This window comes from Vicia villosa, linkage group LG7 (genome assembly GCF_029867415.1).
Source record: "Vicia villosa cultivar HV-30 ecotype Madison, WI linkage group LG7, Vvil1.0, whole genome shotgun sequence".
NCBI classification, from domain to species: domain Eukaryota; kingdom Viridiplantae; phylum Streptophyta; class Magnoliopsida; order Fabales; family Fabaceae; genus Vicia; species Vicia villosa.
In genome coordinates, this window is record NC_081186.1 from 20929216 (window position 1) to 20953595 (window position 24380).

The window sequence follows — 24380 nt, forward strand, 5'->3', positions numbered from 1 at the left end:
AAGTAACAGGGTCTTGCGACCAGAGAATCTAGGTACGGGAGTCGGTTACGCAAGGGGAAGGTGCTAGCACCCCTCACGCCCATCGTACTCGATGGTATCCACCTATGTTTGTTTCTATCTAATGGGTGTCTAACTATGTCTATGTCTAAATGCGAAATGAATGCAAAATGTAGGGAAAATAAAGAGTTGTACTCGCACGGGCCCTACCCCGCTGCCTACGTATCCTTTTCAGGAATCAGAGTTACCGTAGCTCGGCTCACGATTTTCTGTTTGTTTTTGTGTTTTTTAATTGGGCGGAGCCAACGTTCACGTTCTTGCATAAGGGGAGACCTACGATGCGTACGAACGGAAATGACATTGCCCTTAGGTGCCAACGAGGCAAAAGAAAAAGAAATGATTGGTTTGTGTCTTTTAGGATAGATGAGTGGTGAACAGTTCCCAATACCGGGCCACTCACCACTTTCTCTACTTTGCTTTAGTCTGAACCATTGTTAGATGTTTTAAAGTGTTTTTGGTTGTGTGTTTTTTAAGGGAGTTTACTTCGCGATTCGAATCACATAAAATGCATAATGATCGAGAAGCAGATTAAGGAATGAATCCTACTCACTTCCATCCCATTATGTAATGTTCGAGAAACAGATTAGAGAATGAATCTCACTCATTTCTCTCCCATTAGTTAATGTTTGAGAAACAGATTAGGGAATGAATCCCACTCGTTTCTCTCCCATTAAGTAGTGACTGAGAAACAGATTAGGGAATGAATCCCACTCGTTTCTATGCCACTAAGTGATTGCGAAATAGATTAGGGAATGAATCCCACTCATTTCTCTATCACTTTCTTAATGTGATTCGCATCTTCCTTTTATTAAGCATTTTAAAAGTTGAAAAGAAAAAGAAGAAGAAAACTAGCCTAAAATGAATAACTAGCCTAGGTGTTATGAAGGGAACTTCTAAGTCCTAATGTTGTCATGGTTTCTACCTAAAGTTAGGAATAAAGGAGACATGAAAATTAAAGTCACAATTATAAGCAAAGATTTAAGAATGATATAATGGTACAAAGTTACACACAAGCATGAAGTAACAAGTCAAAATATAGTACAAAATGAAGTAAAATACTATTGTTTTTTTATATTGATTTTATGGGAGAAATTGAGTTCTAATCAAGTAAAAGACTAAAGCAAATGGCCTAACTAATATTTTTAATGATTATTTTCTATGTCTAAAATTATGTATTAAAGGGTCTAAAAACTAATAGGAGAAAATATGATTTTTATTGCCTAAAAGGAGTTAATAAAACTAAGTAAAATCTAAATTCTACTAATTTTTTAATGTGAATCAGGGGGTGTTAATTACAATTATTGGTGTGATTAGCAATGGCGCATGGCCCAAACAGGGAGGCCCAGAAGAGTTATTGTTTTTTTTCATGTTTCTTCAGCACACCAAAAATGGTGCGTATGGGCCTTTAGGGGGTGTGAATTGCAATTCGTATGGCCCAATATAATGATCCAGATTGTTATTATTCAGTTTTTAACATCAGATTTTAATTCAATTAAAGTCAATTAGCTCAATTAATTAGAAACTAAACCTTATATCAGTATTAATATGCGAGTTAAACTTTATAATAATTCTAACTAATTATTAATTAGCATTAATCAGACACAGAATTACAAAAGGGGAATTAGGGTTTGCTGTTAAACGACTATCCTATTATCACTCTCAGACTCAACTCTCTCTTGTCTCGCGAACGAGACGGTGGCGGTGGTTCTCTCCAATCCCTCCTCCGCCGTAAATAAACAATCAACTCACCATCTCCCTCTCAGATCCTCCGTCTATCGCCGTCCATCATCTCCCTAAGTCTAAAACTAATAGAAACAAAACCCTAAGATCCTCATCGTACGATTACAAGGTGAAGGTGGCGAATCAGAGCTTGATACCTTGGGGTTATGAATCGGAACGGCTCATTTTGCATCGCGACATGAAGAAGAGTTGAAGCAAATGGCATAAAGAGGAAGTTCGAAGGGGTTACCTGGTATGAAGATCGATATCGGAAGAACAGAAGTCCAGAGGAGAAGTCCCGATGCTCTTGAATGCGAAATAAACGCAAAGGATGAAGCCACTCCTCAGGCACGAATTCAGGTACTCTCGTTTTCACCAATTCTTCTTCTTCTTCTTCTTTCAAAGCCTCTTTCTTTGAGATGTTGTTTCTGTGTATCGTGAGGACTGAGAGGTTGAGCACGAGCTTGTTGAGGCTCTAATGTTGAGCTTCAACAGCTTTGTGGATGTGCGCGTAGTAAGGGCGAGGGTGATGAATTTGCAGAAAGTGTGAGGTTGGTGATGAATTGCAGGTGGTGAAGAAGTGAAGTTGTGTGTGAAATGATGTCTAGGTTGATGAGGTGAAGGAGAATTGAAGATTGTGAATGAAGATGGATCAAGAGAAGTGAAGAAGGAATCCAGGTTCTGATTTATAGGAAGTGGAGGTTATTGAATCAGGTTAGCTCTTCTCCTGATTTTTTCTGTTAAAACTCAGTCAGTTACAAAGTTAGTTTCTTCTTGTTATGCCTATAACTGAATCGGTTAGGTAGTTATTCCTGTTTGAGTTGGTTGCTGACTTTTCTGTTGGTTAGTAAGTCAGTTATAATTTGGTTGTTTTCTGTTGAGAAGAAGTTGTTACATTCAGTTAGGGATTGGTTATAAGGGGTTGTGAAATTTTGTTTGGTGTTGGGTTAAGGGTGGTTGAATGGCAGTTATGTTAGGTTGTTAGTAACTGTTATTTCTGTTAGTAAGGAATGTTATGAAGCTGTTTGAGTTTTGTTGTGGTAGGTATGATGGGTCTGAGCCGTTTTTTGAATTGTATATACAGGCTGCAGTATGTTTCCCAATGTGGCACACCGCAAGAGGTTGGATGTGATCGGTGGGATAAAATGAGCTAAATGACGTATTGCCGATACAACAAGGGCAGCTTCTGTGGAACATGGCTTGGATATTTGTGTGTGAATCGGCAGCAAGGCTTTGTTATCTGAGATGTTTTGATTGCTGTATGTATTTTTTGAATCTGAACCGAATTGACTTGTTGCAAGTTCTAATTTTTCGTCTTGTTGAAGATTCTCCTTTAGAATGCTAAATGAACTGTGAAATGTTTGTCTTGCAGCAGGTGATCAAATCGACTATGCGGCATGGTTTGGAACCGATTTAGGCATTTGAAGATGGATGTCTGCTTGAATTTCTGTTGACAGTTAGAGTCAAAAGCTGTTAGTCTTTTTTTTGGATTAGTACTGGTGTATATGCAGGTTTGAATTAAATGGCTGGACAGTGTTTAGGCAGCTTGAAATGGGTGCAGGGCTGTTATGGTTTTTCTTGTTTGAACTGTGGTTCTGAGATGATGATGATGTATGTTCTGATTTGGTTTTCTTTGATTTGTATGCAAGGCTGCAAGTGAGGCTTTCTCATGACTTAACTTAAATTTGTAGGTTTTGAGAAATATAGCATGAAGATTGGAGAAAGAACTTGTAAGCATTATGCAAGGCAAAACAAATTTGAAGCAAGGTCTATCAAAGTGAAAGCAAATGAAGCAGCTTGGAAGAAATGGAGAAAGAGAAGGATAGGTTTTAGGAAGTGTTGTATATTTTTCGGTGTAATTTTTCTTTGTACTTTTTGACGTGAATGTCTGGGTGTAATGACTCACAATTGGTTTTTTTGTGTAATGGATGAACTTTGAATGTTGATAGCATTTGAGTGTATTTAAATTTTGGATGAATGTGAAAAAATGTTAAATTAATGTAGAGATGAGTTTGACTTCTTTGCTTGAGACCTTTGCACTTAAAACCTTTTATGTCGATTGAACGCCTTAGAAAACTTGAATGAATACCTTGCCATAATCTTCAATTTCCAATGAAAACCTCTGCTTTAATGTTGTGACCCTAATAGCCTTAACATGAAACCTTGACTGAATCCTCAACTGATGAACACCACTAATCTTCAGCAAGGAACCACAATCCTTTAAGGTCCATGACCCCCATATGCCTAGGGAAATAAACCTTAGGTCAAGAAATCCATATAAGTATGAATTATATGATCAAGTATCTTTCAAAGGACCAGCCAATCATGATCTTGATCCCATTCTTTTTATTGGTTAATGATGTATGATGTGTTAGATGACCTAATGGAGAGATGCAGATGAATGCAAAAGTCTAAGCCAGTTAGAAATTAAAGGGTAGGACAAATTTGGGGTATGACAGCTGCCCCTATTTAATCGTCTTAAACCTGAAGGCGAGATTGGCGCTAGCCTTTCGAGCATTCGAGGTAGAAGAGGATTAAATATCAAAGTACCAGAAATTTGTCTTGAAAGTAAGATGGTGTAAGTGTTATCCTTATTTTTTGTTTTTGTTTTGATATCTGCTGGGGAAAGAGATTTTTTTGTTTTGTTTTTTTCTGGTGGAAGAGTTTATGGTGAATAATGGTTGAATGGAGATAGCTTGTAACGTAGCCAAAGTGCCAATACAAGGTCCTCGATGGAAATGATTGTTGCATGAAACTATGATTTGAAAGTATGGGTCCGATGGAAAGATGGGATCTACTGACCCAAAAAGAAAACAAGGATAAATGACTAGAAACTAGGGTAAGATCAACGGACCTACGACCCACAAGAATTGAAAAAGATGAGGATAAGGTCAACGGACCTACGACCCACACGAATTGAAAAAGATGAGGATAAGGTCAACGGACCTACGATCCACAAAAAATGAAAAAGATGGGGATAAGGTCAATGGACCTACGATCCACAGGAATGAAAAAGATGAGGATAAGGTCAACGGACCTACGATCCACAGGAATGGAAAAGATGAGGATAAGGTCAACGGACCTACGATCCACAAGAATTGAAAAAGATGAGGATAAGGTCAACGGACCTACGATCCACAAGAAATGGAAAAGATGAGGATAAGGTCAACGGACCTACGATCCACAAGAATGAAAAGAATGAGGGTAAACAACGAGGCCGGAGCACGAGAAGATTATTGAAAACACTTAGGCTGGGGATTGAGAAAACCAAGTATCGGCACCGTGGATGGAGGAGATTTGTAATGGAGTAGCAGATATCAATTGGAGTTTGTAAGGACAACTTTTTTTTGTGTGGGGATGTATCATTGTCTCGATTGAGGGATGGTTTGCATTATCTGGCTTATGCTTTGTATGCACGTTCGACTTTTTCTATGGCGTAATGTTCCGCTTTTGACGGATATGCTAAGCTTTTTGAGGATGCAAATGCTATATGCAATGGATTCTATATGCAAAGAGTGCCAAATAAAGGCATTAGTGATGTAAACACCGGGGAGAATCCCCTTAGTGTTAAGGACCATGTGGAGGTGTCAATAGATATTGGACTTTGATTTGCAAGATGCCCCTTCTGGTTGTTGGCTTGTAGAGTGTAGAGTAGCTTCTGACCTCTCACCATGTGCCACTGCTTGGAATATTTTCAACTTGAGGAGATTCCCTCGATTCACCATGTTGTGGATGAGAAGTCCAGATAAGGAGCCTTGGTTAGGGAAGTAGGACAACTCCTAGGAGAAATAGACTCCTATGCTTGAGGAATGGAACAGACTCTCGGGAGAAATAAGCTCCATGCTTGGGGAGATACCAGGGTTCCAGGAGAAATAAACTCCTATGATTAGGGAAAGGACAATAAAACTCAGAAGATCGTGCCCCAAGTTTCATGACCCACAAAGGAAATTGCCCCACAGGATCCACGGAGAGATTTGTCAAATCTCGACGTAACTGCCCCAGATTGGTTGAATTTGAGGGAGATTCCTCGACATGACTGCCCCAGATTGATCAAAGCTTGAAGATATTTATCGACATGATTGCCCCAGATATGCTGAATTTGAGAGGTCAAACCTCGACTTAATTGCCCCTGATTAGGTACATCTTACTAGAATCCTCAATCTTTCTTTGTTTTGAAGTCATACAAATATGGAAACAACTTTACCACGCTCGACGGAGTCTTCAAACTCTTCCCCTCAAGGTAATCAAGGAAAGCATTAACTGTTCATGCCCAACGGAGTTCTTTTAGAGAACCTGCCCCTTGATGGTCAACATTTGAGATGATTAGCTTTTACTCCTCGGAGTTCTCAAGTCTCTGGTACTTTGACATGATCAAGTTACTTACTGATTCTCATCATGGTAATTTCCTTGATGTTAAGCACATATTTGTATGCAAAAGAATGTTAATTCTAAGAATGATAATTCTAATGCAAAGCCTATGTTAGTTTTGAAGTTTAAAACTTTTTTATGAAATGAGGTTGCGACCTTTTGTGAATGAATCACTAGTTGATACAACCTCGATTTTTGCATATGGAAGATAAAGCAGGCATACGATACCAACATGGATATGTGTCTCGCTTCATTGGGAGTCAGTTAAATGTTATCTCTTAGGAGTGCGCTTTCAGAATAAACCCTACTTCAATTAGGACTTTTAAGGGTTGTAATTTGGCCGGGTTCACGGTTTTTAGAAAACAAAGGATTTTTAGGCTCAAAATTATTTGTACCCACCCCCTTCGTGATGTTCTCCAATCCTATGTTCAGTTAACTCAACATGAGTGTTCATCCCTCATAAGGAATTTTGAAACGGTTGAGGAATCAATGAGGTTGTTTTTGGACATGGCAGTCACGCACTTTTATTCTTTGGTGTCTGGTCACACGACTTTGTTCTTTTGATAAGGATTTTTATTTTGTAATCCTTATTTTTCGCTTCTGCTTTCCCTAACTTTTGCCTGGACAAATTCTCTTGAATTTTATTTTGGAGTCCAGCGGGATGCCCTAACCTTTTGCCTAAGCCACTTGTTTTCATGTTGTTGACTTAGCGGGCTCTTTTTTTTTATTCACCTTCTTTTTTGAACAAGTCGTGTGATGTTGCGTTACTTTTGATTCGTTGGAGGTGATTGCGACTGCCTTACTCCTTTGATTTGATGAGGGATTACCATCGTGGTATCGTCATCTCTTTTGACCTCTTGATGGAATAAGGATAATCATTGCGGTTTTGAAATTCCTCAACCTTTTGAAGGATAACCATTGTTGTGTCCTTATGTGCACCTTTTGGTGAGTTCTGAACACTCGATCAAGTTAAATGAACACTACCCTGCCCCAAGGTTAAAATAAGGGTTTTTTAATGATTAGAAAAGAAACTCCTTCTTCAAGGCTCAAAGGGGTTAACGAGGGTCTATCTCCCTTATATCTCCGGTGTTTGGGGATTTGAAACAATGCCTGTACATCCTCAGTAGGGTTTTTATTCAAAAACACATGATTAGAGATTTTGCATTTTTATTTTTCATCACTCTCCCTCAGCTTTTTGCATAAGCAAGCAATTAGTAAAGTTGGTATCGTAATGCCAAAACATTTTATGAGTGAAAACGAATGGATTACTTCAAGACAAACATAAACAATGTATTATGATTTTCATTCAGAAATTAACAAGTTTTTACATGCAATCAGTGCTTAAACAAACAATGAAATATTACAAATGAGAATGCAATAAAGAAACTAAATGGGTGTCGTTGTTGAGGAGACTTGACTCCGTCTGGACTTGTTGAGCTTGAATACTTTCTGCAGTTCCTTCCAAACACTTCAGATTACTTCAAAAGAGAACTCCAACAAAGTCACCCATGAGTTGTAAACTTTTGCCTTGCTTTAGGGATTCGAGCAATGCGAGTAATGCAATGCTCAAGATAAGAGTACGTCTTGCTTATCCCTCGTGCGGGAGCCCCAAGCATAGTTGTTAGAGTAGTAATCGCCATCATAAATGGGAAGAATCTTGTATGATCATCAACTCAAGAGAGCCACTTGTGGTGAAGAAGACCCAATACTAGAATCTTAACCAATTGTGATTCCAACAAACAAGGAAACGAATGAGCACAAGGCAATCACATCAATTTGTTTCTCATATTCTTCTTGTCTCTGTTAACTAGCAAAGCCACTGAGAAGGAGATCCTGAGAAAAGGCAACTGAGATATGAAGTAGAACCTTGAGGATGAGAAGCGTTATGAAGAACACTCTTGATTACCACACGGAAGAAGATTCTGACGGAGTCACATAGGAATTTGTAATGCTTTTAGGGATTCGAGCAATGCGAATAATGCAATGCTCAAGATAAGAGTGTGTCTTGCTTATCCCTCGTGCGGGAGCCCCAAGCAACTTCCATATATGTATAAGAGATGATTACCACTTTGGCTTGCACGTCCAAACTATCCAGAGAGAGAGAATAAATGACCTTTGCAGCTTTTTGATATCAGGCACTAGGCATAAACCACACAATGTCTAACTCGAAGGAGACATGACCTTTTATGGCTTTCAAACTTTTCTCCAAAAAGTGGAGCTTTTTGTCAATTTCAATAATCGGGAAGCTTGAAGACTTCAATTCCCACATTGTTCTCATGATGTAAAGTCTCCTTGAAAATAATAGGAATCTCAACAGTATTTTAGACATTCTTATTCATAAGACCTCCTTTTGAGTGAGATTGACATTTGCATTTGGCCTTTGAGGAACTTGTCTCAATTCTTCTTGTCAAAGAGAAAAGGCTTGAATAACCTTCACACACTGATTCATGTTAGTCCCCACTTCTATTCTCGTCTCAGTCAGAAAACCTCACGGAGTTGTTCCATTGTTAACTTTCAAGCACATAGCGATGAGAAGTCAATTTTGCTGCTGAAGTCAGAATTTGAGTAAAAGAGTCCCCCACAAGTTTCTGATAGAACCATGAAATGCATGATAGTGTAAATGCATGTTTCATTTATGGAGAATCCTAAAGTCTTTTCACACACTTTTGTTCTTTTTTTTGTATAGAATATCTTTTCTTTCCTTTTTTTGCTTTTCTATTTCCTTTTCTTTTACATATCTTTTCTTTTCTTTTCTTTTCTCTTTTTTTTTGGAAATAGACTTTAGGATCTTTCATAAATGGAGTGGACAAAGCAATGATGTTATGCAATGCAAAAGCATGGGATCAACGGTCCATATAATCTTAGTAACCACTGTACAATCCTCTGAATAACTAATACAGGTCAAATGTCACAGGATCAAAGGTCCGACACCTTTTTGAATACCAGGAAAACCAATAGTCACCAACAGAATAGAATAGTCACCAACGGTACCTGTCATGTATATCCCACCCCACTCACAGGTGAATCTAGGTCAAGGTAGGTCAATGGCTTCCAGCGTTATCAGTTCTCCTGAAACACCATCATTGTCGCAAATACATGCCAACAACGGTATCTCATTTGAACCTCGACTGGTCGTGGGTCTCATGATCGCAATCAACAGAACCTGACATTCTGTTGGCGTCATGACTATCCACTCTATCCTAGGTATCCTATGTGTCAACTCTGGCCTGGGTATTGGGCCTTTTACCTCATAGAACATCCCACCCAACCTGCAAAACAGAACAGAAGACCCCAAGGAACACAGAATATAATCCATATGCATGATGTGCAAACAGAAATAAACATGATATGCAAGCAGAAAAATAAACATGCAAACATATATACAAGGTATAGACATAAAAACAAATAAACACCCAGTAAATAAACAAACAAACGCAGGCTAGGATCGACTCGCTAAGGATGGACCAGCAACAGGTCTAGCAACTTCCCCAGCAGAGTCGCCAGCTGTCGCACGCTCGCGAAAAATGAACAGAGTCGCCACCAATATATTTATCCCATAAGGGAAAGGAATATCAGAAAACCTAATAAAGGAAGTAACAGGGTCTTGCGACCAGAGAATCTAGGTACGGGAGTCGGTTACGCAAGGGGAAGGTGCTAGCACCCCTCACGCCCATCGTACTCGATGGTATCCACCTATGTTTGTTTCTATCTAATGGGTGTCTAACTATGTCTATGTCTAAATGCGAAATGAATGCAAAATGTAGGGAAAATAAAGAGTTGTACTCGCACGGGCCCTACCCCGCTGCCTACGTATCCTTTTCAGGAATCAGAGTTACCGTAGCTCGGCTCACGATTTTCTGTTTGTTTTTGTGTTTTTTAATTGGGCGGAGCCAACGTTCACGTTCTTGCATAAGGGGAGACCTACGATGCGTACGAACGGAAATGACATTGCCCTTAGGTGCCAACGAGGCAAAAGAAAAAGAAATGATTGGTTTGTGTCTTTTAGGATAGATGAGTGGTGAACAGTTCCCAATACCGGGCCACTCACCACTTTCTCTACTTTGCTTTAGTCTGAACCATTGTTAGATGTTTTAAAGTGTTTTTGGTTGTGTGTTTTTTAAGGGAGTTTACTTCGCGATTCGAATCACATAAAATGCATAATGATCGAGAAGCAGATTAAGGAATGAATCCTACTCACTTCCATCCCATTATGTAATGTTCGAGAAACAGATTAGAGAATGAATCTCACTCATTTCTCTCCCATTAGTTAATGTTTGAGAAACAGATTAGGGAATGAATCCCACTCGTTTCTCTCCCATTAAGTAGTGACTGAGAAACAGATTAGGGAATGAATCCCACTCGTTTCTATGCCACTAAGTGATTGCGAAATAGATTAGGGAATGAATCCCACTCATTTCTCTATCACTTTCTTAATGTGATTCGCATCTTCCTTTTATTAAGCATTTTAAAAGTTGAAAAGAAAAAGAAGAAGAAAACTAGCCTAAAATGAATAACTAGCCTAGGTGTTATGAAGGGAACTTCTAAGTCCTAATGTTGTCATGGTTTCTACCTAAAGTTAGGAATAAAGGAGACATGAAAATTAAAGTCACAATTATAAGCAAAGATTTAAGAATGATATAATGGTACAAAGTTACACACAAGCATGAAGTAACAAGTCAAAATATAGTACAAAATGAAGTAAAATACTATTGTTTTTTTATATTGATTTTATGGGAGAAATTGAGTTCTAATCAAGTAAAAGACTAAAGCAAATGGCCTAACTAATATTTTTAATGATTATTTTCTATGTCTAAAATTATGTATTAAAGGGTCTAAAAACTAATAGGAGAAAATATGATTTTTATTGCCTAAAAGGAGTTAATAAAACTAAGTAAAATCTAAATTCTACTAATTTTTTAATGTGAATCAGGGGGTGTTAATTACAATTATTGGTGTGATTAGCAATGGCGCATGGCCCAAACAGGGAGGCCCAGAAGAGTTATTGTTTTTTTTCATGTTTCTTCAGCACACCAAAAATGGTGCGTATGGGCCTTTAGGGGGTGTGAATTGCAATTCGTATGGCCCAATATAATGATCCAGATTGTTATTATTCAGTTTTTAACATCAGATTTTAATTCAATTAAAGTCAATTAGCTCAATTAATTAGAAACTAAACCTTATATCAGTATTAATATGCGAGTTAAACTTTATAATAATTCTAACTAATTATTAATTAGCATTAATCAGACACAGAATTACAAAAGGGGAATTAGGGTTTGCTGTTAAACGACTATCCTATTATCACTCTCAGACTCAACTCTCTCTTGTCTCGCGAACGAGACGGTGGCGGTGGTTCTCTCCAATCCCTCCTCCGCCGTAAATAAACAATCAACTCACCATCTCCCTCTCAGATCCTCCGTCTATCGCCGTCCATCATCTCCCTAAGTCTAAAACTAATAGAAACAAAACCCTAAGATCCTCATCGTACGATTACAAGGTGAAGGTGGCGAATCAGAGCTTGATACCTTGGGGTTATGAATCGGAACGGCTCATTTTGCATCGCGACATGAAGAAGAGTTGAAGCAAATGGCATAAAGAGGAAGTTCGAAGGGGTTACCTGGTATGAAGATCGATATCGGAAGAACAGAAGTCCAGAGGAGAAGTCCCGATGCTCTTGAATGCGAAATAAACGCAAAGGATGAAGCCACTCCTCAGGCACGAATTCAGGTACTCTCGTTTTCACCAATTCTTCTTCTTCTTCTTCTTTCAAAGCCTCTTTCTTTGAGATGTTGTTTCTGTGTATCGTGAGGACTGAGAGGTTGAGCACGAGCTTGTTGAGGCTCTAATGTTGAGCTTCAACAGCTTTGTGGATGTGCGCGTAGTAAGGGCGAGGGTGATGAATTTGCAGAAAGTGTGAGGTTGGTGATGAATTGCAGGTGGTGAAGAAGTGAAGTTGTGTGTGAAATGATGTCTAGGTTGATGAGGTGAAGGAGAATTGAAGATTGTGAATGAAGATGGATCAAGAGAAGTGAAGAAGGAATCCAGGTTCTGATTTATAGGAAGTGGAGGTTATTGAATCAGGTTAGCTCTTCTCCTGATTTTTTCTGTTAAAACTCAGTCAGTTACAAAGTTAGTTTCTTCTTGTTATGCCTATAACTGAATCGGTTAGGTAGTTATTCCTGTTTGAGTTGGTTGCTGACTTTTCTGTTGGTTAGTAAGTCAGTTATAATTTGGTTGTTTTCTGTTGAGAAGAAGTTGTTACATTCAGTTAGGGATTGGTTATAAGGGGTTGTGAAATTTTGTTTGGTGTTGGGTTAAGGGTGGTTGAATGGCAGTTATGTTAGGTTGTTAGTAACTGTTATTTCTGTTAGTAAGGAATGTTATGAAGCTGTTTGAGTTTTGTTGTGGTAGGTATGATGGGTCTGAGCCGTTTTTTGAATTGTATATACAGGCTGCAGTATGTTTCCCAATGTGGCACACCGCAAGAGGTTGGATGTGATCGGTGGGATAAAATGAGCTAAATGACGTATTGCCGATACAACAAGGGCAGCTTCTGTGGAACATGGCTTGGATATTTGTGTGTGAATCGGCAGCAAGGCTTTGTTATCTGAGATGTTTTGATTGCTGTATGTATTTTTTGAATCTGAACCGAATTGACTTGTTGCAAGTTCTAATTTTTCGTCTTGTTGAAGATTCTCCTTTAGAATGCTAAATGAACTGTGAAATGTTTGTCTTGCAGCAGGTGATCAAATCGACTATGCGGCATGGTTTGGAACCGATTTAGGCATTTGAAGATGGATGTCTGCTTGAATTTCTGTTGACAGTTAGAGTCAAAAGCTGTTAGTCTTTTTTTTGGATTAGTACTGGTGTATATGCAGGTTTGAATTAAATGGCTGGACAGTGTTTAGGCAGCTTGAAATGGGTGCAGGGCTGTTATGGTTTTTCTTGTTTGAACTGTGGTTCTGAGATGATGATGATGTATGTTCTGATTTGGTTTTCTTTGATTTGTATGCAAGGCTGCAAGTGAGGCTTTCTCATGACTTAACTTAAATTTGTAGGTTTTGAGAAATATAGCATGAAGATTGGAGAAAGAACTTGTAAGCATTATGCAAGGCAAAACAAATTTGAAGCAAGGTCTATCAAAGTGAAAGCAAATGAAGCAGCTTGGAAGAAATGGAGAAAGAGAAGGATAGGTTTTAGGAAGTGTTGTATATTTTTCGGTGTAATTTTTCTTTGTACTTTTTGACGTGAATGTCTGGGTGTAATGACTCACAATTGGTTTTTTTGTGTAATGGATGAACTTTGAATGTTGATAGCATTTGAGTGTATTTAAATTTTGGATGAATGTGAAAAAATGTTAAATTAATGTAGAGATGAGTTTGACTTCTTTGCTTGAGACCTTTGCACTTAAAACCTTTTATGTCGATTGAACGCCTTAGAAAACTTGAATGAATACCTTGCCATAATCTTCAATTTCCAATGAAAACCTCTGCTTTAATGTTGTGACCCTAATAGCCTTAACATGAAACCTTGACTGAATCCTCAACTGATGAACACCACTAATCTTCAGCAAGGAACCACAATCCTTTAAGGTCCATGACCCCCATATGCCTAGGGAAATAAACCTTAGGTCAAGAAATCCATATAAGTATGAATTATATGATCAAGTATCTTTCAAAGGACCAGCCAATCATGATCTTGATCCCATTCTTTTTATTGGTTAATGATGTATGATGTGTTAGATGACCTAATGGAGAGATGCAGATGAATGCAAAAGTCTAAGCCAGTTAGAAATTAAAGGGTAGGACAAATTTGGGGTATGACACCATGTGAACCCACAGTTTCACCGCTTCCACAATAAAGCCGACTATGCCATGAATGAATGTACAATTACCAACCAACTATGCAATTAAGATTATCCCATCAATCTTAACTGACCGCATACCAACAATAATTCAACTCTATGAATTATATAACAAATTGTACACAACATTCACAACGCATTGATATCAAACCACATAATAGAAACAATATTCAATTATGATTCACAAAACACAATTAACACCAGTAAATCATACTATCTCATGTTAATTCATATTGCCAACAAAACATAAGAATATACTTCCAAACCAAGTATTAATTCATTAGTATTTGGCCAAAAATACAATTACAGTTAAATTTTCAAGATACCGTAATTTACTGATAAACCGAATAATTGATCCAATTCCAAGTATATATTCATTCAATTAGAATCATCGAAATTAATTCAACTATTAATTAAATTAACCAATTAATAATTACACTACATTAGTTTCAAGTTTCTAATTCATTTTCTATTCCAAAACCAATATTTAATATATAAAATATTCAAATTCACACTATTTCGGTCGGTGCGTAAATACTACATTTTCAACAAAATAACACTACCAAGTTAATCTACTAATTAAACTTAGCTACCACTTAAATTTTCATCAAATTCCGGATAACTAATTATACCGCTTAATTCCGCTATTCGGTCAAACAGGACTGTTTTGAATTTTTCCTACTAGCATCCTACGGTTTCTATTAATTTCATATCATAATTTATGGTCTTACAAGAAAATGAATAGTAAGTGGTGTTTCTTTTACCTTTTCACATTCCATCATAAATATATATATATATATATATATATATATATATATATATATATATATATATATATATATATATATATATATATATATATATATATATATATATATATATATATATATATATATATTTATGAGGAGGGATCAAATTACACCCTAAGAGTTACACCACGAGTTACACTCGTTCAATAACTACATTTCGAATTAATATTTTTTAAATTCAACCGTTGGATTGAAAGATAATATCATATAGATCATACCTATAAAGTTTGAGCTTAATCTATAATGATTTGCTATACGATCAAGATATCCAAAGATTAACGTCAAAATGAGCTTTCATATAACGTTAATTTTGATGTAATTCAATGACATAGTAAATCATTATAGATTAAGCTCAAAATTTATAGGTATGATCTATATGATATTATCTTTCAATCTAACGGTTGAATTTAAAAAATATTAATTCAAAATGTAGTTATTGAATGAGTGTAACTCGTGGTGTAACTCTTCGGGTGTAATTTGATCCCTCCTCTATATATATATATATATATATATATATATATATATATATATATATATATATATATATATATATATATTGATAAAGTAGTGTTATAACATGACCATAGCTACAACTATTCAAAAACTATTTGTTAAAACTATATGGAAAACAAGATACAATTTAAGTACAAAAGATTCATATGTCAACAAGCATATCATGACTTTAAACAATAGTATTATTTTACTACAAATACATCTGAGAGTTCCACCAAATTGATATTACCAGAAGGTATAATAAGAAACAAACATGAAACAATAAAAATATTAAAAAAAATGAGATACAAGGGGTTGCAAGTGGGGTTGCCAAACGACACCCCTTCCCCCAAGTAATACGCCGCCCTTCAAGGGGGCTCCGCCGGCCGTCAAGGCCTCTTGCCAAACCGCAAGACTCCTTTCCCAATTTTCTTCTTAAATTTTTTTCTGTTTCTAATTAGTGTTAATTCATACGCACAGACTGTTCTTCATAGCATTTAACATTATAGCATCAAATTAATTTCCAGGTTCCATTTAACACTACTCAGTATACCATAACACATTCAAATTAGCATTTTCATGGATTTCAACTAAGAACAAATATAAACATGTTAATCTACCCATTATTCCCATTATACTAGCCCATAATAATAGGGATTCTCCCCCTTACCTCTTCAATTTCTTCAACCCTAGCTTGTTCTTGTTCTTCCCCTTTCTCCTTTCTATTTTCTCTTTTCTTTCTTTCTCAGCCTCTCTTGTTGCAATCCGTGAGAAAATGAGAGAAAATGTCACCTCTCACTAACCAAACCTTTACTAACTATGCCTAATGGGCCTAAATATAACACCCTCTATTTACTCCTAACATCAATAATTAAGCCCAATAAAATATATACTATTTATTATTTCTATTTTAGTTACTAAATAAAATAACACCAATAATTAAATAGACACAAATATACACCCCAAGTTAATTAATATATATCAATTAACACACCAATTAATTAAATAAATAATTAACACACCAAATTAATTAAATAAATAATAAAATAAATACTGTTAAAATCCTCTAATAACTCAATGTCTCGTATTTCCGGTCAAATCTTAGTTACTCGGAAAATTTCCAAAACGCTAAATATTAACTCATTAATATTTCTAATACTAAAAATATTAAAATTTTCGATTAAATATTGACCCGCTATCCCGAACTAATACCGACTAAATCGTCCCAAAAAGCGAAATTTTCAATAAACATCACAAATGACTAAATTATGAAAATAATTATTTTTCCGGGCATTACAACTCTCCCCCACTTAATAGATTTTCGGCCTCGAAAATTACCTCAAACGAACAACTCCGGATACGATTCCTTCATCTTATCCTCGAGTTCCCAAGTGATATTGCCATCGGCGACTCCACCCCATATTACTTTCACCAAAACAATCTCTTTTCCATGAAGCTTCTTAACTTTCCGATCCTCGATCCTCATAGGCGATGTTTCAACCGTTAAATTGTCTCTTACTTGAACATCGTCTAACTGAACAACATAAGACGGATCCGCAATGTACCTCCTCAACTGAGACACATGGAACACGTCATGAAGATTAGAAAGAGATGGTGGCAATGCAATCCGGTATACCACTTCACCTATCCTTTCCTAAATCTGATAAGGACCAATGAAACGCGGCGTCAACTTACGCGACTTCAAAGCTCTACCAACACCCGTCATTAGCGTAACTCGAAGAAACACATGATCATCCTTCTCAAACTCGAGAGCCTTCCTCCTCTTATCATGATAACTCTTTTGACGACTCTGAGAAGCCTTCATCTTCTCTTGAATCATCTTAATCTTATCCGTAGTCTCTTGAATCAATTTGGGTCCAACCACAACACTCTCTCCCGATTCATACCAACACAAAGGAGTTCTACATCTCCTACCATAAAGAGCCTCAAAAGGTGCCATTCCAATACTCGAATGGAAACTGTTGTTATACGTAAACTCGATCAAAGGCAAGAAACTATCCCAATTCCCTCCTTGTTCCAAAACACACGAACTTAAAAAATCTTCAAGGGACTGAATAGTCCTCTCCGTTTGACCATCAGTTTGCGGATGATACGCCGAACTCAAACGCAACTTCGTACCTAAAGCACTTTGCAAACCTTCCCAAAATCTCGAAGTGAACCTCGGATCTCTATCCGAAACAATGCTCGACGGAGTACCATGCAAACACACAATCTTCTCAATGTACAACTTAGCAAGCCTCTACATCGAATAATCCATCCTCATCGGAATAAAATGAGCACATTTCGTCAACCTATCCACAACGACCCAAGTTGCCTCACAATTACCCGATGTTCTCGGCAAACCCGGAACAAAATCCATATAAATACTATCCCACTTCCACTCGGGAATAGATAACGGTTGCATCAAACCAGACGATTTTTGATGTTCGATCTTTGACTTTCGACAAGTTAAACAAGAATACACAAATTCCGCTATGTCCTTCTTCATACCTTGCCACCCAAAACATTTTCCTCAAATCTTGATACATTTTAGTAGCACCAGGATGAATACTCAAACTACTTCTATGTCCTTCATCAAAAATCCTTCTTTTCAAGTCCATAACATCAGGAATACAAACTCTATCACGACACCTTGTGATACCATTCTCATCAATCCGAAAGTCACCACCTTTACCTTGATTAATCAATGTAAATCGATCAACCAAACCCAAATCAGATTTCTGTCCTTCTCGAATCTCATCCAAAATACCACTAGTAAGCTTCAACATACCAAGCTTCACACCACTAGAAGTCTTTTCACATAACAAACTCAAGTCTCTAAATTGTTCCAACAATTCAAACTCTCGAACCATCAACATAGACATGTGCAATGACTTCCTATTCAATGCATCGGCTACACCATTCACTTTTCCAGGATGGTAGTTCAACCAAAATCATAATCCTTCAAAAGTCTACTCATCTTGTTTACTTCATATTAAACTCTTGTAGTCACTACACACCTCAAATCTCGATCCAAACAATAATGCCTCTTAAGTTTCAAAACAACCCAACGGCGGATGACATCCATTCATACATCAAATAATTCCTCTCACGAATTCTCAGATACCTTGAAGCATAAGCCACAACTTGTCGATTCTGCATTAATACACCTCAGCTCGAAATCACAAATCTAAAGAAACTCTCTTCCTTTAACCAAAGTTCACATTCAGAAAACTTCGCATATAACCTCTTCTCTTTCAACATCGATAACACAATCCTTAATGTTCAACATGTTCATCGTTACTCTTAGAATCAAAACATCCTCAAAAACATTACCTCATAGAACCTTATTTTCTTCTTACTCGACAAAACATGCACGAATTTATGACTATACACTCAGACAATTGAACCTCTTCTCATATAACTCCTCAACTTGACCCTTCAACTTCTTCCTAGTCGTTTTACACACTACCAAATTAGTAAGACAAGTCTATCTCGTCCAATACGATCTCGTCTCCTATCAACAATAGATTAAGGGTGATCAAGTCCTCAATTTTTCAATAGACAGTCGACAATCATAATGAAACATAAACCTCCATCACTAAACTACAATATCGTCCCTTCAGAACTTGTACTAAATCAATTCCAAAATCTCTACCAAAGATGCTCAACGGATAATTCAACACACAAAGAAGTAGGACAAAACTCATAGCAAGTGTATCAATAACCATACTTCTACATATACAGATAAAGCAAGATCCAAACTCGTAGCATAATCCAAAGAAATGAAAGAATGCATCGCATCATTATCAATAATAAACCACGTACCTCAGATTAGCTCATCCTTAGCAATGGTCTCAACACCAGACAGCGCAATCACTTTCCCTTCTGCTCGCTCCTTGTTTGGCTTGTCACACATGGCACAATTGTGTCCTTGCTCACCACAACTATAGCAAATCCTACTCGAACCAACTCCACAATCAATAGTTTTGTGACCCGTATCGCCGCACCTGTAGCACTTAATCGATGTAGAATCTCCTCCTCCACTTGGCTTCTTGCTAAAACCAGATTGTTTCCTCACGTCATCATACGGTTTCCCACTGAATTGTTCTCTTCCTCGCTTCAATTCCAGAACTGTCACTTCTTTCTTTCCACGCACATCTTCTAGCAAATAGTTTTCAAAAAATGCATCACGGAAAAGATTCCAAGTAACTTTAATACCTTCCTCATCAAATCTCCGCACAATATTACTCCACCAATCCTCAGCTCCTTCCGTCAGCATGTGAGTACCAAACCGTACCTTCTGTACATCAGTACAACTCATGACTTGAAAGATCTTCTCCATTTCTCTCATCCATGCATGTGCTTTGTCCGGTCCATACTTTCCTTCAAAGATCGGCGGATTTCACTTTCAAAAGTCTTCAAAAAAACGTAACTCATCTTGTCCTCCATTACCTACACTCTCGTGCGGCGCTTGTCCAATGGCACCAATCCACCTCGTTACTGCTCCGACATTAATGTCAGCATTCCTTCCTGCAACCATCGTCCTAAACACCCAAACAACCAGACAAACAGTATTGATCGTGTCAGATACACGAATCAAATACAACATGATTAGAAAACATTAACGACTATTGACCAACTGGTCGACCATGCTCTGATACCACTAATGTAACACCCCTTTTATACCCCAAAATAAATAAGCATATAATCAGAGAATAAGCATGCATATAATTCAAAAGGGCGTCACATCGACGTTTTCAAAAACTAAAAGCTTTTAAAAACCGACAGCATTTATCTACAATATACAATACACCTGGTCATTTCAAATAACACCTAAACATTTAATTACAATTCACATAGAATATGCATTCACAGCGGAAAATACTAAAATACTCATGTATTTCATAAAATGATTCATGTCCCATACCATGATCATATCTCAATAATCATCTCAACATAAAATAAACCATAATCAGAATATTTGGCTTGAAAGCCTCTCAAACAACAAGTAGCAAAATAACAAGTTCTCAAGTCATAAACATAATACATAACCAATTAGAAACATGAGTTCAACACGCCTAGTCTACCCAGTGTTACATGATCAGAGCATCGACTCACTACCTAATCTCCAACAAAACACGGAAGAAAACTCCGGCTAGATCGCGCACGGGCTACTAAACTCCAGAACCTGCATGTCGCCAAACGAGGGCAACGTTAAAACAGAAGGGTGAGAATACAAATCATTATGAAGAAAGTATAATAAGATACAATGGTTAAGATCAACAATTAGAAGAATTCATTACACCTTGCCTAATCATGTAACATAATATGAATCAATATATTCACATATATTAAGCATTCAACAAGTATAAAGAGTATACTATTCTAATTCCAAAACTCGATTTCCAATTATGCACATAACCATAATTATCACATATTCACACATTTAACCAAGTATGTATCCAAACATCACTCATTTCAATTATCAAACTCATACACATATCACAACTACATCAATTTCACATTTTCAATTACCGCATAACTCTAATGTGACTCAATGCAAGATATGTGACGCTATGCATGTGGTACCGCAATGTGAACCCAACGTTTCACCGCTTTCCGATTCAATATCTAGAATCCAAGTCACGCTTCCGATCCGGACAAGATCAAAGCCACCGCGTATGTTTCCAATTAAGGATCAACGTATTCTACGTCTATTTCCATTCAAGGATCACCGTCTATTACCATGTGAACCCACAATTTCACCGCTTCCACAATAAAGCCGACTATGCCATGAATGAATGTACAATTATCAACCAACTATGCAATTAATGTTATCATCAATCTTAACTTACCGCATACCAACAATAATTCAACTCTATGAATTATATATCAAATTGTACACAACATTCACAACGCATTGATATCAATCCACATAATAGAAACAATATTCAATTATGATTCACAAAACACAATTAACACTAGTAAATCATACTATCTCATGTTAATTCATATTGCCAACAAAACATAAGAATATACTTCCAAACCAAGTATTAATTCATTAGTATTTGGCCAAAAATACAATTACAGTTAAATTTTCAAGATACCGTAATTTACCGATAAACCGAATAATTGATCCAATTCCAAGTATATATTCAATCAATTAGACTCATTGAAATTAATTCAACTATTAATTAAATTAACCAATTAATAATTACACTACATTAGTTCCAAGTTTCTAATTCATTTTCTATTCCAAAACCAATATTTAATATAAAAGATATTCAAATTCACACTATTTCGGTCGGTGCGTAAATACTACATTTTCAACAAAATAACACTACCAAGTTAATCTACTAATTAAACTTAGCTACTACGTAAATTTTCATCAAATTCCGGATAACTAATTATACCGCTTAATTCCGCTATTCGGTCAAACGGGACTGTTTTGAATTTTTCCTACTAGCATCCTACGGTTTCTATAAATTTCATATCATAATTTATGGTCTTACAAGAAAATGAACAGTAAGTGGTGTTTCTTTTACCTTTTCACATTCCATCATATATATATATATATATATATATATATATATATATATATATATATATATATATATATATATATATATATATATATATATATATTGATAAAGTAGTGTTATAACATGACCATAGCTACAACTATTCAAAAACTATTTGTTAAAACTATATGGAAAACAAAATACAATTTAAGTACAAAAGACTCATATGTCAACAAGCATATCATGACTTTAAACAATAGTATTATTTTACTACAAATACATCTGAGAGTTCCACCAAATTGATATTACCAGAAGGTATAATAAGAAACAAACATGAAACAATAAAAATATAAAAAAAAATGAGATACAAGGGGTTGCAAGTGGGGTTGCCGAACGACACCCCTTCCCCCAAGTAATACGCCGCCCTTCAAGGGGGCTCCGCCGGCCGTCAAGGCCTCTTGCCAAACCGCAAGACTCCTTTCCCAATTTTCTTCTTAAATTTTTTTTTCTGTTTCTAATTAGTGTTAATTCATACGCACAGACTGTTCTTCATAGCATTTAACATTATAGCATCAAATTAATTTCCAGGTTCCATTTAACACTACTCAGTATACCATAACACATTCAAATTAGCATTTTCATGGATTTCAACTAAGAACAAATATAAACATGTTAATCTACCCATTATTCCCATTATACTAGCCCATAATAATAGGGATTCTCCCCCTTACCTCTTCAATTTCTTCAACCCTAGCTTGTTCTTGTTCTTCCCCTTTCTCCTTTCTATTTTCTCTTTTCTTTCTTTCTCAGCCTCTCTTGTTGCAATCCGTTAGAAAATGAGAGAAAATGTCACCTCTCACTAACCAAACCTTTACTAACTATGCCTAATGGGCCTAAATATAACACCCTCTATTTACTCCTAACATCAATAATTAAGCCCAATAAAATATATACTATTTATTATTTCTATTTTAGTTACTAAATAAAATAACACCAATAATTAAATAGACACAAATATACACCCCAAGTTAATTAATATATATCAATTAACACACCAATTAATTAAATAAATAATTAACACACCAAATTAATTAAATAAATAATAAAATAAATACTGTTAAAATCCTCTAATAACTCAATGTCTCATATTTCCGGTCAAATCTTAGTTACTCGGAAAATTCCCAAAACGCTAAATATTAACTCATTAATATTTCTAATACTAAAAATATTAAAATTTTCGATTAAATATCGACCCGCTATCCCGAACTAATACCGACTAAATCGTCCCAAAAAGCGAAATTTTCAATAAACATCACAAATGACTAAATTAAGAAAATAATTATTTTTCCGGGCATTACAGTTAGTCTCTCCAGCGCCCGAGACAGTTTATATTGAAGTTTGTTCTTTCCCAATGAATGGTGAGCCTCTCCAATGCATCATTATAATCCACTCATGTCATTCATTTGAAAAGGAGAGCTTGATTCAATTGAAATTCATAAGGATGCAATTCATTTGGAAAAAGTCAATTGTTTAAGACTGCCTTTGACTTTTGGGAAATTTGGTCAACTATGGACTTTTGAAGATAAAAATCATTAACATATGGTTATTGGACTCATTTTATCAAGAAAAATCAAGAAAGTCAATCATGAATAAAAATTCAAAAAAAGTCAAAGTTGGAAGATTCAAAAACACTTAGAAATTTTAGAGTTTTTCAAGTCTTTTAGTCATAACTTCGTGTGTAAGCAACTTCAAAATTCAAGTAGAAACTGAAAAAATCTTCCAACATGAAAGTTGTATATCTTGAATCATACAACAACTTTGTCAAATATAACTTTTTCCCAAAAAATGAATCATTTGAGAATTATGGGATCATGAAAAAGACTTCGAAAAATTCTAAGTGTTTTAACCTAGTTTTTCCTTAACTTTATGGACATTTTTCACCAAGATCCAAGATGAATATTGTAAGACCCGTAATTTTATAAATAAATTAATATTTTAAAATTTTAGTATATTCTCATCTCTATGATATATTTTTGATCAAATATATAGTTAAATAGTATTTATACTAATAAAATCTTAGAATTTTTATTAGTAGTTCAAGACATAAGTTTCTTAACACTAGACGGTAGTAGCACTTAGTACTAGATGGCGGGTTTCTATATGAGTGGCTCGAGATTTTCTCCCTGGGGCAGTTCTCCTGCGTGAGTGTCTGTCGGGGACTTTTATTCTATCACTTTATGGGTTGTATTTCCTAACACTATTCGTACTTATATCTTGTGACGCTATGTCGAGTTTATGCTTAGTATGGTTATTAAGTTTTCATCTAGTTTAACTAATTTCCATTTATAAAATCTAGTTGAATTCTTAAAACCAATCTAAATATAAAATTCAATATAATTCTTAAATAAAAAAAATAATAAAAAAAGGGACACTATTTCTCACAAGGAAAACCATTAACTGATTTAGATGTGGAAACAATCCATTTTTTTAAATTCACTCTTGTTGTTAAAAATCGGGGTGTTACATTATGGTATCAGAGCTTAGGTT

At 36.0% G+C, this 24380-nt stretch overlaps 2 long non-coding RNA genes across 4 annotated transcripts; both read left to right on the forward strand.

Moving 5' to 3' along the window:
• Window positions 1-1714: 1714 nt before the first annotated feature.
• On the forward strand, window positions 1715-3729 carry LOC131617008 (uncharacterized). 2 transcript variants are annotated; one of them, XR_009288389.1, is made up of 5 exons: window positions 1715-2136; window positions 2346-2490; window positions 2861-3035; window positions 3149-3387; window positions 3468-3729. It is a non-coding gene; the product is annotated as an uncharacterized LOC131617008 (long non-coding RNA). The 2 variants fall into 2 exon arrangements; XR_009288388.1 differs by having other exon boundaries at window positions 1715-2490.
• Window positions 3730-11449: 7720 nt separating this feature from the next.
• Window positions 11450-13464, forward strand: LOC131617009 (uncharacterized). 2 transcript variants are annotated; one of them, XR_009288391.1, is made up of 5 exons: window positions 11450-11871; window positions 12081-12225; window positions 12596-12770; window positions 12884-13122; window positions 13203-13464. It is a non-coding gene; the product is annotated as an uncharacterized LOC131617009 (long non-coding RNA). The 2 variants fall into 2 exon arrangements; XR_009288390.1 differs by having other exon boundaries at window positions 11450-12225.
• Window positions 13465-24380: the final 10916 nt, after the last annotated feature.